Source organism: Tachysurus fulvidraco, chromosome 13 (genome assembly GCF_022655615.1).
Source record: "Tachysurus fulvidraco isolate hzauxx_2018 chromosome 13, HZAU_PFXX_2.0, whole genome shotgun sequence".
Taxonomy (NCBI): domain Eukaryota; kingdom Metazoa; phylum Chordata; class Actinopteri; order Siluriformes; family Bagridae; genus Tachysurus; species Tachysurus fulvidraco.
This window is the reverse complement of record NC_062530.1, coordinates 3461402-3476741: the sequence shown is the minus strand read 5'-3', so window position 1 is coordinate 3476741 and position 15340 is coordinate 3461402. Positions and strand designations below refer to the sequence as shown.

At 43.0% G+C, this 15340-nt stretch overlaps 29 non-coding genes across 29 annotated transcripts; all 29 read left to right on the top strand.

The window, feature by feature from the left end:
* The first annotated feature begins 84 nt into the window (after window positions 1–84).
* trnal-caa lies at window positions 85–195 on the top strand. The gene is made up of 2 exons: window positions 85–122; window positions 150–195. It is a non-coding gene; the product is annotated as a tRNA-Leu (tRNA).
* Window positions 196–354: 159 nt separating this feature from the next.
* On the top strand, window positions 355–465 carry trnal-caa. Its single transcript has 2 exons — window positions 355–392; window positions 420–465. It is a non-coding gene; the product is annotated as a tRNA-Leu (tRNA).
* A 236-nt stretch (window positions 466–701) lies between these two features.
* Window positions 702–812, top strand: trnal-caa. Its single transcript has 2 exons — window positions 702–739; window positions 767–812. It is a non-coding gene; the product is annotated as a tRNA-Leu (tRNA).
* A 159-nt stretch (window positions 813–971) lies between these two features.
* trnal-uaa lies at window positions 972–1082 on the top strand. The gene is made up of 2 exons: window positions 972–1009; window positions 1037–1082. It is a non-coding gene; the product is annotated as a tRNA-Leu (tRNA).
* A 236-nt stretch (window positions 1083–1318) lies between these two features.
* On the top strand, window positions 1319–1429 carry trnal-caa. Its single transcript has 2 exons — window positions 1319–1356; window positions 1384–1429. It is a non-coding gene; the product is annotated as a tRNA-Leu (tRNA).
* A 160-nt stretch (window positions 1430–1589) lies between these two features.
* trnal-uaa lies at window positions 1590–1700 on the top strand. The gene is made up of 2 exons: window positions 1590–1627; window positions 1655–1700. It is a non-coding gene; the product is annotated as a tRNA-Leu (tRNA).
* Window positions 1701–2279: 579 nt separating this feature from the next.
* On the top strand, window positions 2280–2390 carry trnal-caa. The gene is made up of 2 exons: window positions 2280–2317; window positions 2345–2390. It is a non-coding gene; the product is annotated as a tRNA-Leu (tRNA).
* Window positions 2391–2548: 158 nt separating this feature from the next.
* trnal-caa lies at window positions 2549–2659 on the top strand. The gene is made up of 2 exons: window positions 2549–2586; window positions 2614–2659. It is a non-coding gene; the product is annotated as a tRNA-Leu (tRNA).
* Window positions 2660–3237: 578 nt separating this feature from the next.
* On the top strand, window positions 3238–3348 carry trnal-caa. The gene is made up of 2 exons: window positions 3238–3275; window positions 3303–3348. It is a non-coding gene; the product is annotated as a tRNA-Leu (tRNA).
* A 236-nt stretch (window positions 3349–3584) lies between these two features.
* trnal-caa lies at window positions 3585–3695 on the top strand. The gene is made up of 2 exons: window positions 3585–3622; window positions 3650–3695. It is a non-coding gene; the product is annotated as a tRNA-Leu (tRNA).
* Window positions 3696–3930: 235 nt separating this feature from the next.
* Window positions 3931–4041, top strand: trnal-caa. Its single transcript has 2 exons — window positions 3931–3968; window positions 3996–4041. It is a non-coding gene; the product is annotated as a tRNA-Leu (tRNA).
* Window positions 4042–4200: 159 nt separating this feature from the next.
* Window positions 4201–4311, top strand: trnal-caa. The gene is made up of 2 exons: window positions 4201–4238; window positions 4266–4311. It is a non-coding gene; the product is annotated as a tRNA-Leu (tRNA).
* Window positions 4312–8160: 3849 nt separating this feature from the next.
* Window positions 8161–8271, top strand: trnal-caa. The gene is made up of 2 exons: window positions 8161–8198; window positions 8226–8271. It is a non-coding gene; the product is annotated as a tRNA-Leu (tRNA).
* A 161-nt stretch (window positions 8272–8432) lies between these two features.
* On the top strand, window positions 8433–8543 carry trnal-caa. Its single transcript has 2 exons — window positions 8433–8470; window positions 8498–8543. It is a non-coding gene; the product is annotated as a tRNA-Leu (tRNA).
* Window positions 8544–8778: 235 nt separating this feature from the next.
* On the top strand, window positions 8779–8889 carry trnal-uaa. The gene is made up of 2 exons: window positions 8779–8816; window positions 8844–8889. It is a non-coding gene; the product is annotated as a tRNA-Leu (tRNA).
* A 236-nt stretch (window positions 8890–9125) lies between these two features.
* trnal-caa lies at window positions 9126–9236 on the top strand. Its single transcript has 2 exons — window positions 9126–9163; window positions 9191–9236. It is a non-coding gene; the product is annotated as a tRNA-Leu (tRNA).
* Window positions 9237–9395: 159 nt separating this feature from the next.
* trnal-caa lies at window positions 9396–9506 on the top strand. The gene is made up of 2 exons: window positions 9396–9433; window positions 9461–9506. It is a non-coding gene; the product is annotated as a tRNA-Leu (tRNA).
* Window positions 9507–10089: 583 nt separating this feature from the next.
* On the top strand, window positions 10090–10200 carry trnal-caa. Its single transcript has 2 exons — window positions 10090–10127; window positions 10155–10200. It is a non-coding gene; the product is annotated as a tRNA-Leu (tRNA).
* Window positions 10201–10359: 159 nt separating this feature from the next.
* Window positions 10360–10470, top strand: trnal-caa. Its single transcript has 2 exons — window positions 10360–10397; window positions 10425–10470. It is a non-coding gene; the product is annotated as a tRNA-Leu (tRNA).
* Window positions 10471–11053: 583 nt separating this feature from the next.
* Window positions 11054–11164, top strand: trnal-caa. Its single transcript has 2 exons — window positions 11054–11091; window positions 11119–11164. It is a non-coding gene; the product is annotated as a tRNA-Leu (tRNA).
* Window positions 11165–11323: 159 nt separating this feature from the next.
* On the top strand, window positions 11324–11434 carry trnal-caa. The gene is made up of 2 exons: window positions 11324–11361; window positions 11389–11434. It is a non-coding gene; the product is annotated as a tRNA-Leu (tRNA).
* A 582-nt stretch (window positions 11435–12016) lies between these two features.
* Window positions 12017–12127, top strand: trnal-caa. The gene is made up of 2 exons: window positions 12017–12054; window positions 12082–12127. It is a non-coding gene; the product is annotated as a tRNA-Leu (tRNA).
* A 236-nt stretch (window positions 12128–12363) lies between these two features.
* Window positions 12364–12474, top strand: trnal-caa. Its single transcript has 2 exons — window positions 12364–12401; window positions 12429–12474. It is a non-coding gene; the product is annotated as a tRNA-Leu (tRNA).
* A 161-nt stretch (window positions 12475–12635) lies between these two features.
* trnal-caa lies at window positions 12636–12746 on the top strand. Its single transcript has 2 exons — window positions 12636–12673; window positions 12701–12746. It is a non-coding gene; the product is annotated as a tRNA-Leu (tRNA).
* A 159-nt stretch (window positions 12747–12905) lies between these two features.
* On the top strand, window positions 12906–13016 carry trnal-caa. The gene is made up of 2 exons: window positions 12906–12943; window positions 12971–13016. It is a non-coding gene; the product is annotated as a tRNA-Leu (tRNA).
* A 581-nt stretch (window positions 13017–13597) lies between these two features.
* On the top strand, window positions 13598–13708 carry trnal-caa. Its single transcript has 2 exons — window positions 13598–13635; window positions 13663–13708. It is a non-coding gene; the product is annotated as a tRNA-Leu (tRNA).
* Window positions 13709–13869: 161 nt separating this feature from the next.
* Window positions 13870–13980, top strand: trnal-uaa. The gene is made up of 2 exons: window positions 13870–13907; window positions 13935–13980. It is a non-coding gene; the product is annotated as a tRNA-Leu (tRNA).
* Window positions 13981–14795: 815 nt separating this feature from the next.
* trnaf-gaa lies at window positions 14796–14906 on the top strand. The gene is made up of 2 exons: window positions 14796–14833; window positions 14861–14906. It is a non-coding gene; the product is annotated as a tRNA-Phe (tRNA).
* Window positions 14907–15142: 236 nt separating this feature from the next.
* trnal-caa lies at window positions 15143–15253 on the top strand. The gene is made up of 2 exons: window positions 15143–15180; window positions 15208–15253. It is a non-coding gene; the product is annotated as a tRNA-Leu (tRNA).
* Window positions 15254–15340: the final 87 nt, after the last annotated feature.

Here is a 15340-nt window from a genome sequence, read left to right as displayed (position 1 = left end):
GCTATTATGCTGGTTTATTAGATAACCATACAGAAAATAAATTAAATAAAATTAAAAAATTAAGAAAATGAGCTGGGCATCCCAGTCAGAATGGCCGAGCGGTCTAAGGCGCCAGACTCAAGGTTCGTTACCTTCCAGTGTGCTGGGTGTTCTGGTCTCCACATGGAGGCGTGGGTTCAAATCCCACTTCTGACAGTTATTTGTTACTGACTGGAAGTCTTAATAAAAATCATAAATGTATCCCCTGTGACACAAATGTTAAGAGAAAACTAGCCATTATGCTGATTTATTAGATAACTGTACAGAACATAAATTAAATTTAAAAAAAAATAAGAAAAAGAGCTGGGCATCCCAGTCAGAATGGTCGAGTGGTCTAAGGCGCCAGACTTAAGGTTCGATACCTTCCAGGGTGCTGGGTGTTCTGGTCTCCACATGGAGGCGTGGGTTCAAATCCCTCTTCTGACAGTTATTTGTTACTGACTGGAAGTCTTAATAAAACCCATAAATGTATCTCCTGCAACGCAATTGTTGAGGCAAAACTAACAGAACACCCAGCAACCTGGAAGGTAACAAGCATTGAGTCTGGCACCTGCGACACAATTATTTAAGCAAAACTAGCTATTATGCTGGTTTATTAGATAACCATACAGAAAATAAATTAAATAAAATTAAAAAATTAAGAAAAAGAGCTGGGCATCCCAGTCAGAATGGCCGAGCGGTCTAAGGCGCCAGACTCAAGGTTTGTTACCTTCCAGTGTGCTGGGTGTTCTGGTCTCCACATGGAGGCGTGGGTTCAAATCCCACTTCTGACAGTTATTTGTTACTGACTGGAAGTCTTAATAAAAATCATAAATGTATCCCCTGTGACACAAATGTTTAGAGAAAACTAGCCATTATGCTGATTTATTAGATAACTGTACAGAACATAAATTAAATTAAAAAAAAAATAAGAAAAAGAGCTGGGCATCCCAGTCAGAATGGTCGAGTGGTCTAAGGTGCCAGACTTAAGGTTCGATACCTTCTAGGGTGCTGGGTGTTCTGGTCTCCACATGGAGGCGTGGGTTCAAATCCCTCTTCTGACAGTTATTTGTTACTGACTGGAAGTCTTAATAAAACCCATAAATGTATCTCCTGCAACGCAATTGTTGAGGCAAAACTAACAGAACACCCAGCAACCTGGAAGGTAACAAGCATTGAGTCTGGCACCTGCGACACAATTATTTAAGCAAAACTAGCTATTATGCTGGTTTATTAGATAACCATACAGAAAATAAATTAAATAAAATTAAAAAATTAAGAAAAAGAGCTGGGCATCCCAGTCAGAATGGCCGAGCGGTCTAAGGCGCCAGACTCAAGGTTTGTTACCTTCCAGTGTGCTGGGTGTTCTGGTCTCCACATGGAGGCGTGGGTTCAAATCCCACTTCTGACAGTTATTTGTTACTGACTGGAAGTCTTAATAAAAATCATAAATGTATCCCCTGTGACACAAATGTTTAGAGAAAACTAGCCATTATGCTGATTTATTAGATAACTGTACAGAACATAAATTAAATAAAAAAAAAAAATAAGAAAAAGAGCTGGGCATCCCAGTCAGAATGGCCGAGTGGTCTAAGGCGCCAGACTTAAGGTTCATTACCTTCCAGGGTGCTGGGTGTTCTGGTCTCCACATGGAGGCGTGGGTTCAAATCCCTCTTCTGACAGTTATTTGTTACTGACTGGAAGTCTTAATGAAACTCATAAATGTATCCCCTGCAACACAATTGTTTAGGCAAAACTAACAGAACACCCAGCAACCTGGAAGGTAACAAGCATTGAGTCTGGCGCCTGCGACACAATTATTTAGGCAAAAGTAGCCATTGTACTGATTTATTGGATAACCGTACAGAAGATAAATTAAATAAAAATAAATAAGAAAAAAAGCTGCCACTCCAGTCAGAAAGGCCGAGCGGTCTAAGGCGCCAGACTCAAGGTTTGTTACCTTCCAGGTTGCTGGGTGTTCTGGTCTCCACATGGAGGCGTGGGTTCAAAGCCCTCTTCTGACAATTATTTGTTACTGACTGGAAGTCTTAATAAAACTCATAAATGTATCCCCTGCAACGCAATTGTTGAGGCAAAACTAACAGAACACCCAGCAACCTGGAAGGTAACAAGCATTGAGTCTGGCGCCTGCGAAACAATTATTTAAGCAAAACTAGCTATTATGCTGGTTTATTAGATAACCATACAGAAAAAAAAATTAAATAAAATAAAAAAATTAAGAAAAAGAGCTGGGCATCCCAGTCAGAATGGCCGAGCGGTCTAAGGCGCCAGACTCAAGGTTCGTTACCTTCCAGTGTGCTGGGTGTTCTGGTCTCCACATGGAGGCGTGGGTTCAAATCCCACTTCTGACAGTTTTTTGTTACTGACTGGAAGTCTTAATAAAAATCATAAATGTATCCCCTGTGACACAAATGTTTAGAGAAAACTAGCCATTATGCTGATTTATTAGATAACTGTACAGAACATAAATTAAATAAAAAAAAAATAAGAAAAAGAGCTGAGCATCCCAGTCAGAATGGCCGAGTGGTCTAAGGCGCCAGACTTAAGGTTCGATACCTTCCAGTGTGCTGGGTGTTCTGGTCTCCACATGGAGGCGTGGGTTCAAATCCCACTTCTGACAATTATTTGTTACTGACTGGAAGTCTTAATAAAACTCATAAATGTATCCCCTGCAACGCAATTGTTGAGGCAAAACTAACAGAACACCCAGCAACCTGGAAGGTAACAAGCATTGAGTCTGGCGCCTGCGACACAATTATTTAGGCAAAAGTAGCCATTGTACTGATTTATTGGATAACCGTACAGAAGATAAATTAAATAAAAATAAATAAGAAAAAAAGTTGCCACTCCAGTCAGAAAGGCCGAGTGGTCTAAGGCGCCAGACTCAAGGTTTGTTACCTTCCAGGTTGCTGGGTGTTCTGGTCTCCACATGGAGGCGTGGGTTCAAATCCCTCTTCTGACAGTTATTTGTTACTGACTGGAAGTCTTAATGAAACTCATAAATGTATCGCCTGCAACGCAATTGTTTAGGCAAAACTAACAGAACACCCAGCAACCTGGAAGGTAACAAGCATTGAGTCTGGCGCCTGCGACACAATTATTTAAGCAAAACTAGCTATTATGCTGGTTTATTAGATAACCATACAGAAAATAAATTAAATAAAATTAAAAAATTAAGAAAAAGAGCTGGGCATCCCAGTCAGAATGGCCGAGCGGTCTAAGGCGCCAGACTCAAGGTTCGTTACCTTCCAGGTTGCTGGGTGTTCTGGTCTCCACATGGAGGCGTGGGTTCAAATCCCTCTTCTGACAGTTATTTGTTACTGACTGGAAGTCTTAATGAAACTCATAAATGTATCGCCTGCAACGCAATTGTTTAGGCAAAACTAACAGAACACCCAGCAACCTGGAAGGTAACAAGCATTGAGTCTGGCGCCTGCGACACAATTATTTAAGCAAAACTAGCTATTATGCTGGTTTATTAGATAACCATACAGAAAATAAATTAAATAAAATTAAAAAATTAAGAAAATGAGCTGGGCATCCCAGTCAGAATGGCCGAGCGGTCTAAGGCGCCAGACTCAAGGTTCGTTACCTTCCAGGGTGCTGGGTGTTCTGGTCTCCACATGGAGGCGTGGGTTCAAATCCCTCTTCTGACAATTATTTGTTACTGACTGGAAGTCTTAATAAAACTCATAAATGTATCCCCTGCAACGCAATTGTTGAGGCAAAACTAACAGAACACCCAGCAACCTGGAAGGTAACAAGCATTGAGTCTGGCACCTGCGACACAATTATTTAAGCAAAACTAGCTATTATGCTGGTTTATTAGATAACTATACGGAAAATAAATTAAATTAAATTAAAAATTAAGAAAAAGAGCTGGGCATCCCAGTCAGAATGGCCGAGCGGTCTAAGGCGCCAGACTCAAGGTTTGTTACCTTCCAGTGTGCTGGGTGTTCTGGTCTCCACATGGAGGCGTGGGTTCAAATCCCACTTCTGATAGTTATTTGTTACTGACTGGAAGTCTTAATAAAAATCATAAATGTATCCCCTGTGACACAAATGTTTAGAGAAAACTAGCCATTATGCTGATTTATTAGATAACTGTACAGAACATAAATTAAATAAAAAAAAAAATAAGAAAAAGAGCTGGGCATCCCAGTCAGAATGGCCGAGTGGTCTAAGGCGCCAGACTCAAGGTTCGATACCTTCCAGGGTGCTGGGTGTTCTGGTCTCCACATGGAGGCGTGGGTTCAAATCCCTCTTCTGACAGTTATTTGTTACTGACTGGAAGTCTTAATAAAACTCATAAATGTATCCCCTGCAACACAATTGTTTAGGCAAAACTAACAGAACACCCGGCAACCTGGAAGGTAACAAGCATTGAGTCTGGCGCCTGCGACACAATTATTTAGGCAAAAGTAGCCATTGTAGCCATTGATTTAGATTTAGATGATCCAAGATGGCGGCGCGGCAGTAGCACGCAGCGGCCTCTCCGGATTCAATACGGTGCTAATTACGTTTTTAAGTCTTTATTTACGGTTCTGAGCCCGACCATTGCTTCTACATGGATGCCAGAGACAGCGGTGTTCATGTATACAAACATGTATACAAACACCAGGACCTAATAAATTACAGAAATCGTGTAACAACCAACCTGCACGATGATGTACTGGTTAGGCTTCGTGACCTCGGCTTGCTGCGGAGACCAGGCCTCCAGTCCCCGGTGTCGCCTGATACCAGAGACCAGGGGAGGGGACGCCGAAAGCGGTTCGCGAGGAAGCGGAAGCGTGGTAAGCGAGCGGGCGTCCGTGCTAGGCTAAAAACAAACCCTAGCCGGCCGGCTCTCCCATCCATTCTACTATCCAACGTTTGCTCCCTGGACAATAAACTGGACTACATCCGACTCGAACGCTCTACACGGAGAGAGGTTAGAAACTGCTGTGTGTTTGTTTTCACGGAGACGTGGCTCAGCGACAGAGTTCCGGACGCCGCCATTCAGCTGGACGGGCTAACTTCATTTAGAGCCGACAGAAATGCAGCTCTTTGCGGTAAGACTCGCGGTGGTGGTGTGTGTGTGTTTATATCAACACGGAATGGTGCAAGAACTCTGTGCTTGTTTCTACTTACTGCTCATCGTCAGTAGAGTTTGTGACTGTTAGATGCAGACCATTTTATTTACCACGGGAATTTACTACTGTTTACATTGTCGGAGTTTACATTCCTCCTAGCGCTAATGCTAAAGAGGCGCTAAGTGAGCTATACGGAGCTATTAGCGACCTACAGAATGTTCACCCCGACGGACTTTTTATCATCGCCGGAGATTTCAACCATGCAAATCTTAAGTCAGTGCTCCCTAAATTCCATCAGCATGTGGACTTTGCTACGAGAGGTGAAAACACGCTGGATCTTGTTTACACAAACATTCCCGGTGCGTACCGTGCGGAGCCCCGCCCCCACCTTGGCTACTCAGACCACATCACTGTTATGCTAATTCCAGCATACAGACCACTCGTCAGACGCTCAAAACCGGTTCTGAAGCAGGTGAAAACCTGGCCAGCAGGAGCCACTTCTGCTCTTCAGGACTGCTTTGAGTGCACTGACTGGAATATCTTCAGGGAGGCTGCAACCAACGGCGACTCCGTCAACTTGGAGGAGTACACGTCAGCAGTGACCAGTTACATCGGCAAGTGCATTGATGACGTGACCGTTTCCAAGACCATCACTACACGCCCCAACCAGAAGCCGTGGATGAATGCTAATGTGCGTGCTCTGCTGAGGTCTAGGGACCTAGCCTTCAGAACAGGGGACAGGGTGGCCCTAAGAACAGCAAGGGCCAAACTGTCCCGAGCCATCAGAGAGGCAAAGCGTGCACATGCCCAGACAATCCACAGCCACTTCCAGGACAGCGGAGACACCCGGCGCATGTGGCAGGGCATACAGGCGATCACAAACTACAAGACAGCTTCACCTGCTTGTGATAGCGACGCCTCCCTCCCAGACGCGTTGAACGAGTTCTACGCTCGGTTCGAGGTACAGAACAACGTTACGCCAAGGAAGACCATCCCTCGTCCCGACGACCAGGTACTCTGTCTATCCACGGCCGACGTGAGGAGATCTCTATGCAGAGTTAACCCACGGAAGGCTGCTGGACCAGACAACATTCCTGGCAGGGTGCTCAGAGAATGTGCGGAACAGCTAGCGGATGTCTTTACGGACATCTTCAACATTTCCCTGAGCAGCGCCGTTGTTCCTACGTGCCTCAAAACTACCACCATCGTTCCTGTCCCAAAGAAGTCTACAGTGTCTTGCCTCAATGACTATCGTCCCGTTGCACTCACACCCATAGTTATGAAGTGCTTCGAGAAGCTCGTCATGAGGCACATCAAGACCCAGCTACCACCCTCACTTGACCCCCTACAGTTCGCGTATCGTCCAAACCGCTCCACAGACGATGCCATTACCACAGCCCTCCACTTAGCCCTCACCCATCTGGACAATAAGGACACTTATGTACGAATGCTGTTCATAGACTTTAGTTCAGCATTCAATACAATCATCCCTCAGCACCTGATTGGGAAGCTGAGCCTGCTGGGACTAAACACCTCCCTCTGCAACTGGATCCTGGACTTCCTGACTGGGAGACCTCAGTCAGTCCGGATCGGGAACAGCATCTCCAGCACCACCACACTGAACACTGGAGCTCCTCAAGGCTGCGTGCTCAGTCCACTGCTGTTCACTCTGCTGACTCACGACTGTGCAGCAATGCACAGATCGAATCATATTATTAAGTTCGCCGATGCCACGACCGTGGTGGGTCTCATCAACAAGAACGACGAGTCAGCATACAGGGAGGAGGTGCAACAACTAACTGCCTGGTGTAGAGCCAACAACCTTTCTCTGAATGTGGACAAAACTAAAGAGATGGTTGTGGACTTCAGGAGAGCACAGAGCGACCACTCTCCGCTGAACATCGACGGATCATCTGTAGAGATCGTCAAGAGCACCAAATTTCTGGGTGTTCATCTAGCGGAGAACCTCACCTGGTCACTCAACACCAGCGCCATCACCAAGAAAGCCCAGCAGCGTCTCTACTTCCTCCGAAGGCTGAGAAAGGCACATCTCCCTCCCCCAACCCTGACCATGTTCTACAGAGGGACCATTGAGAGCATCCTGAGCAGCTGCATCACTGTCTGGTTTGGGAACTGTACGATCTCGGATCGCAAAACCCTGCAGCGGATAGTGAGGACAGCGGAGAAGATCATTGGGGTCTCTCTTCCCTCTATCATGGACACTTACACCACACGCTGCGTCCGCAAAGGCAACAGCATTGTGGATGACCCCACACACCCCTCACACACACTCTTCACCCTCCTGCCGTCTGGAAAAAGGTACCGAAGCATTCGGGCCCTCACGACCAGACTGCGTAACAGTTTCTTCCCACAAGCCATCAGACTTCTCAATAACCGAACTGTACTATACTGAGCACAACATACACACATATCATCTGTATGGACTGCACAGACCCTCACAAAACACACACACTGTTTTGCACACTTTTCTGCTGTTTTTGCACATATTGGACAATATCTCAGTCATCTGCTGTTTTTTGCACAACTCCATATATAATCCAAAGGACCTGCTGCTAAGAACCTGCTGCTGTTCATTCTTTTACTGCACAAAATACTGTTTGAACATTCAGTATTTACACTGGTCGGTCGGCGCTGTTTCTGTTACTGTGTATTGTCTTTTGTGTATTGCATTTTTTGTACTTTTTGTATTGTCTTGTAACTTAATGTCTGCACTGTTTTTTGTCCTGCACTGTCTTTTGTCCTGCACTGTCTTGCTTGTCTTGTCCTGCACTGTTTGCACCAGGTTGCACAGTTGCACTTTATGTGGCTAAGACTACTTACATGTCCTTAGCCCTGTCTTTGTTTTATGTAGCACCTTGATCCTGGAGAAACGTTGTCTCATTTCACTGTGTACTGCAACAGCTATATATGGTTGAAATGACAATAAAAAGCTTCTTGACTTGACTTGACTTGTACTGATTTATTGGATAACCGTATAGAAGATAAATTAAATAAAAATAAAAATTAAGAAAAAGAGCTGGGCATCCCAGTCAGAATGGCCGAGCGGTCTAAGGCGCCAGACTCAAGGTTTGTTACCTTCCAGTGTGCTGGGTGTTCTGGTCTCCACATGGAGGCGTGGGTTCAAATCCCACTTCTGACAGTTATTTGTTACTGACTGGAAGTCTTAATAAAAATCATAAATGTATCCCCTGTGACACAAATGTTTAGAGAAAACTAGCCATTATGCTGATTTATTAGATAACTGTACAGAACATAAATTAAATAAAAAAAAATAAATAAGAAAAAGAGCTGGGCATCCCAGTCAGAATGGCCGAGTGGTCTAAGGCGCCAGACTTAAGGTTCGTTACCTTCCAGGGTGCTGGGTGTTCTGGTCTCCACATGGAGGCGTGGGTTCAAATCCCTCTTCTGACAGTTATTTGTTACTGACTGGAAGTCTTAATAAAAATCATAAATGTATCCCCTGCAACGCAATTGTTGAGGCAAAACTAACAGAACACCCAGCAACCTGGAAGGTAACAAGCATTGAGTCTGGCGCCTGCGACACAATTATTTAAGCAAAACTAGCTATTATGCTGGTTTATTAGATAACCATACAGAAAATAAATTAAATAAAATTAAAAATTAAGAAAAAGAGCTGGGCATCCCAGTCAGAATGGCCGAGCGGTCTAAGGCGCCAGACTTAAGGTTCGATACCTTCCAGGGTGCTGGGTGTTCTGGTCTCCACATGGAGGCGTGGGTTCAAATCCCTCTTCTGACAGTTATTTGTTACTGACTGGAAGTCTTAATAAAACTCATAAATGTATCCCCTGCAACGCAATTGTTGAGGCAAAACTAACAGAACACCCAGCAACCTGGAAGGTAACAAGCATTGAGTCTGGCACCTGCGACACAATTATTTAAGCAAAACTAGCTATTATGCTGGTTTATTAGATAACCATACAGAAAATAAATAAAATAAAAATGAAAAATTAAGAAAAAGAGCTGGGCATTCCAGTCAGAATGGCCGAGCGGTCTAAGGCGCCAGACTCAAGATTCGTTACCTTCCAGTGTGCTGGGTGTTCTGGTCTCCCCATGGAGGCGTAGGTTCAAATCCCACTTCTGACAGTTATTTGTTACTGACTGGAAGTCTTAATAAAACTCATAAATGTATACCCTGTGACACAAATGTTTAGACAAAACTAGCCATTATGCTGATTTATTAGATAACTGTACGGAACATAAATTAAATTAAAAAAAAATTAAGAAAAAGAACTGGGCATCCCAGTCAGAATGGCCGAGTGGTCTAAGGCGCCAGACTCAAGGTTTGTTACCTTCCAGGTTGCTGGGTGTTCTGGTCTCCACATGGAGGTGTGGGTTCAAATCCCTCTTCTGACAGTTATTTGTTACTGACTGGAAGTCTTAATGAAACTCATAAATGTATCGCCTGCAACGCAATTGTTTAGGCAAAACTAACAGAACACCCAGCAACCTGGAAGGTAACAAGCGTTGAGTCTGGCGCCTGCGACACAATTATTTAAGCAAAACTAGCTATTATGCTGGTTTATTAGATAACCATACAGAAAATAAATTAAATAAAATTAAAAAATTAAGAAAATGAGCTGGGCATCCCAGTCTGAATGGCCGAGCGGTCTAAGGCGCCAGACTCAAGGTTCGTTACCTTCCAATGTGCTGGGTGTTCTGGTCTCCACATGGAGGCGTGGGTTCAAATCCCTCTTCTGACAATTATTTGTTACTGACTGGAAGTCTTAATAAAACTCAAAAATGTATCCCCTGCAACGCAATTGTTGAGGCAAAACTAACAGAACACCCAGCAACCTGGAAGGTACCAAGCATTGAGTCTGGCACCTGCGACACAATTATTTAAGCAAAACTAGCTATTATGCTGGTTTATTAGATAACCATACAGAAAATAAATAAAATAAAAATGAAAAATTAAGAAAAAGAACTGGGCATTCCAGTCAGAATGGCCGAGCGGTCTAAGGCGCCAGACTCAAGGTTCGTTACCTTCCAGTGTGCTGGGTGTTCTGGTCTCCCCATGGAGGCGTGGGTTCAAATCCCACTTCTGACAGTTATTTGTTACTGACTGGAAGTCTTAATAAAACTCATAAATGTATACCCTGTGACACAAATGTTTAGACAAAACTAGCCATTATGCTGATTTATTAGATAACTGTACGGAACATAAATTAAATTAAAAAAAAATTAAGAAAAAGAACTGGGCATCCCAGTCAGAATGGCCGAGTGGTCTAAGGCGCCAGACTCAAGGTTTGTTACCTTCCAGGTTGCTGGGTGTTCTGGTCTCCACATGGAGGCGTGGGTTCAAATCCCTCTTCTGACAGTTATTTGTTACTGACTGGAAGTCTTAATGAAACTCATAAATGTATCGCCTGCAACGCAATTGTTTAGGCAAAACTAACAGAACACCCAGCAACCTGGAAGGTAACAAGCATTGAGTCTGGCGCCTGCGACACAATTATTTAAGCAAAACTAGCTATTATGCTGGTTTATTAGATAACCATACAGAAAATAAATTAAATAAAATTAAAAAATTAAGAAAATGAGCTGGGCATCCCAGTCAGAATGGCCGAGCGGTCTAAGGCGCCAGACTCAAGGTTCGTTACCTTCCTATGTGCAGGGTGTTCTGGTCTCCACATGGAGGCGTGGTTTCAAATCCCTCTTCTGACAATTATTTGTTACTGACTGGAAGTCTTAATAAAACTCATAAATGTATCCCCTGCAACGCAATTGTTGAGGCAAAACTAACAGAACACCCAGCAAACTGGAAGGTAACAAGCATTGAGTCTGGCACCTGCGACACAATTATTTAAGCAAAACTAGCTATTATGCTGGTTTATTAGATAACCATACAGAAAATAAATTAAATAAAATAAAAAAATTAGGAAAAAGAGCTGGGCATCCCAGTCAGAATGGCCGAGCGGTCTAAGGCGCCAGACTCAAGGTTTGTTACCTTCCAGTGTGCTGGTTGTTCTGGTCTCCACATGGAGGCGTGGGTTCAAATCCCACTTCTGACAGTTATTTGTTACTGACTGGAAGTCTTAATAAAAATCATAAATGTATCCCCTGTGACACAAATGTTTAGAGAAAACTAGCCATTATGCTGATTTATTAGATAACTGTACAGAACATAAATTAAATTAAAAAAAAATTAAGAAAAAGCGCTGGGCATCCCAGTCAGAATGGCCGAGCGGTCTAAGGCGCCAGACTCAAGGTTTGTTACCTTCCAGGTTGCTGGGTGTTCTGGTCTCCACATGGAGGCGTGGGTTCAAATCCCTCTTCTGACAGTTATTTGTTACTGACTGGAAGTCTTAATGAAACTCATAAATGTATCGCCTGCAACGCAATTGTTTAGGCAAAACTAACAGAACACCCAGCAACCTGGAAGGTAACAAGCATTGAGTCTGGCGCCTGCGACACAATTATTTAAGCAAAACTAGCTATTATGCTGGTTTATTAGATAACCATACAGAAAATAAATTAAATAAAATTAAAAAATTAAGAAAAAAAGCTGCCAATCCAGTCAGAAAGGCCGAGTGGTCTAAGGCGCCAGACTCAAGGTTTGTTACCTTCCAGGTTGCTGGGTGTTCTGGACTCCACATGGAGGCGTGGGTTCAAATCCCTCTTCTGACAGTTATTTGTTACTGACTGGAAGTCTTAATAAAACTCATAAATGTATCCCCTGCAACGCAATTGTTGAGGCAAAACTAACAGAACACCCAGCAAACTGGAAGGTAACAAGCATTGAGTCTGGCACCTGCGACACAATTATTTAAGCAAAACTAGCTATTATGCTGGTTTATTAGATAACCATACAGAAAATAAATTAAATAAAATTAAAAAATTAAGAAAATGAGCTGGGCATCCCAGTCAGAATGGCCGAGCGGTCTAAGGCGCCAGACTCAAGGTTCGTTACCTTCCTATGTGCAGGGTGTTCTGGTCTCCACATGGAGGCGTGGGTTCAAATCCCTTTTCTGACAATTATTTGTTACTGACTGGAAGTCTTAATAAAACTCATAAATGTATCCCCTGCAACGCAATTGTTGAGGCAAAACTAACAGAACACCCAGCAAACTGGAAGGTAACAAGCATTGAGTCTGGCACCTGCGACACAATTATTTAAGCAAAACTAGCTATTATGCTGGTTTATTAGATAACCATACAGAAAATAAATTAAATAAAATAAAAAAATTAGGAAAAAGAGCTGGGCATCCCAGTCAGAATGGCCGAGCGGTCTAAGGCGCCAGACTCAAGGTTTGTTACCTTCCAGTGTGCTGGTTGTTCTGGTCTCCACATGGAGGCGTGGGTTCAAATCCCACTTCTGACAGTTATTTGTTACTGACTGGAAGTCTTAATAAAAATCATAAATGTATCCCCTGTGACACAAATGTTTAGAGAAAACTAGCCATTATGCTGATTTATTAGATAACTGTACAGAACATAAATTAAATAAAAAAGAAAAAATAAGAAAAAGAGCTGGGCATCCCAGTCAGAATGGCCGAGTGGTCTAAGGCGCCAGACTTAAGGTTCGTTACCTTCCAGGGTGCTGGGTGTTCTGGTCTCCACATGGAGGCGTGGGTTCAAATCCCTCTTCTGACAGTTATTTGTTACTGACTGGAAGTCTTAATAAAACTCATAAATGTATACCCTGTGACACAAATGTTTAGACAAAACTAGCCATTATGCTGATTTATTAGATAACTGTACAGAACATAAATTAAATTAAAAAAAAATTAAGAAAAAGAGCTGGGCATCCCAGTCAGAATGGCCGAGCGGTCTAAGGCGCCAGACTCAAGGTTTGTTACCTTCCAGGTTGCTGGGTGTTCTGGTCTCCACATGGAGGCGTGGGTTCAAATCCCTCTTCTGACAGTTATTTGTTACTGACTGGAAGTCTTAATGAAACTCATAAATGTATCGCCTGCAACGCAATTGTTTAGGCAAAACTAACAGAACACCCAGCAACCTGGAAGGTAACAAGCATTGAGTCTGGCGCCTGCGACACAATTATTTAAGCAAAACTAGCTATTATGCTGGTTTATTAGATAACCATACAGAAAATAAATTAAATAAAATTAAAAAATTAAGAAAAAAGCTGCCAATCCAGTCAGAAAGGCCGAGTGGTCTAAGGCGCCAGACTCAAGGTTTGTTACCTTCCAGGTTGCTGGGTGTTCTGGTCTCCACATGGAGGCGTGGGTTCAAATCCCTCTTCTGACAGTTATTTGTTACTGACTGGAAGTCTTAATAAAACTCATAAATGTATCCCCTGCAACGCAATTGTTGAGGCAAAACTAACAGAACACCCAGCAAACTGGAAGGTAACAAGCATTGAGTCTGGCACCTGCGACACAATTATTTAAGCAAAACTAGCTATTATGCTGGTTTATTAGATAACCATACAGAAAATAAATTAAATAAAATAAAAAAATTAGGAAAAAGAGCTGGGCATCCCAGTCAGAATGGCCAAGCGGTGTAAGGCGCCAGACTCAAGGTTTGTTACCTTCCAGTGTGCTGGGTGTTCTGGTCTCCACATGGAGGCGTGGGTTCAAATCCCACTTCTGACAGTTATTTGTTACTGACTGGAAGTCTTAATAAAAATCATAAATGTATCCCCTGTGACACAAATGTTTAGAGAAAACTAGCCATTATGCTGATTTATTAGATAACTGTACAGAACATAAATTAAATAAAAAAGAAAAAATAAGAAAAAGAGCGGGGCATCCCAGTCAGAATGGCCGAGTGGTCTAAGGCGCCAGACTTAAGGTTCGTTACCTTCCAGGGTGCTGGGTGTTCTGGTCTCCACATGGAGGCGTAGGTTCAAATCCCTCTTCTGACAGTTATTTGTTACTGACTGGAAGTCTTAATAAAAATCATAAATGTATCCCCTGTGACACAAATGTTTAGAGAAAACTAGCCATTATGCGGATTTATTAGATAACTGTACAGAACATAAATTAAAAATTAATTAAAAAAAAAAATAAGAAAAAGAACTGGGCATCCCAGTCAGAATGGCCGAGTGGTCTAAGGCGCCAGACTCAATGCTTGTTACCTTCCAGGTTGCTGGGTGTTCTGGTCTCCACATGGAGGCGTGAGTTAAAATCCCTCTTCTGACAGTTATTTGTTACTGACTGGAAGTCTTAATAAAACTCATAAATATATCCCCTGCAACGCAATTGTTGAGGCAAAACTAACAGAACACCCAGCAACCTGGAAGGTAACAAGCATTGAGTGTGGCGCCTGCGACACAATTATTTAAGCAAAACTAGCTATTATGCTGTAAAAAATTAAGAAAAAGAGCTGGGCATCCCAGTCAGAATGGCCGAGCGGTCTGAGGCGCCAGAGTCAAGGTTCCTTACCTTCCAGTGTGCTGGGTGTTCTGGTCTCCACATGGAGGCGTGTGTTCAAATCCCTCTTCTGACAGTTATTTGTTACTGACTGGAAGTCTTAATGAAACTCATAAATGTATCCCCTGCAACACAATTGTTTAGGCATATCTAACAGAACACCCAGCAACCTGGAAGGTAACAAGCATTGAGTCTGGCACCTGCGACACAATTAGTTAGGCAAAAGTAGCCATTGTACTGATTTATTGGATAACCGTACAGAAGATAAATTAAATAAAAATAAATAAGAAAAAAAGCTGCCACTCCAGTCAGAATGGCCGAGTGGTCTAAGGTGCCAGACTGAAGGTTTGTTATTTTCCAGGTTGCTGGGTGTTCTGGTCTCCACATGGAGGCGTGGGTTCAAATCCCACTTCTGACAATTATTTGTTACTGACTGGAAGTCTTAATGAAACTCACAAATGTATCGCCTGCAACCCAATTGTTTAGGCAAAACTAACAGAACACCCAGCAACCTGGAAGGTAACAAGCATTGAGTCTGGCGCCTGCGACACAATTATTTAAGCAAAACTAGCTATTATGCTGGTTTATTAGATAACCATACAGAAAATAAATTGAATAAAATTAAAAAATTAAGAAAAATAGCTGGGCATCCCAGTCAGAATGGCCGAGTGGTCTAAGGCGCCAGACTCAAGGTTCGTTACCTTCCAGTGTGCTGGGTGTTCTGGTCTCCACATGGAGGCGTGGGTTCAAATCCCACTTTTGACAGTTATTTGTTACTGACTGTAAGTCTTAATAAAAATCATAAATGTATCCCCTGTGACACAAATGTTTAGAGGAAACTAGTCATTATGC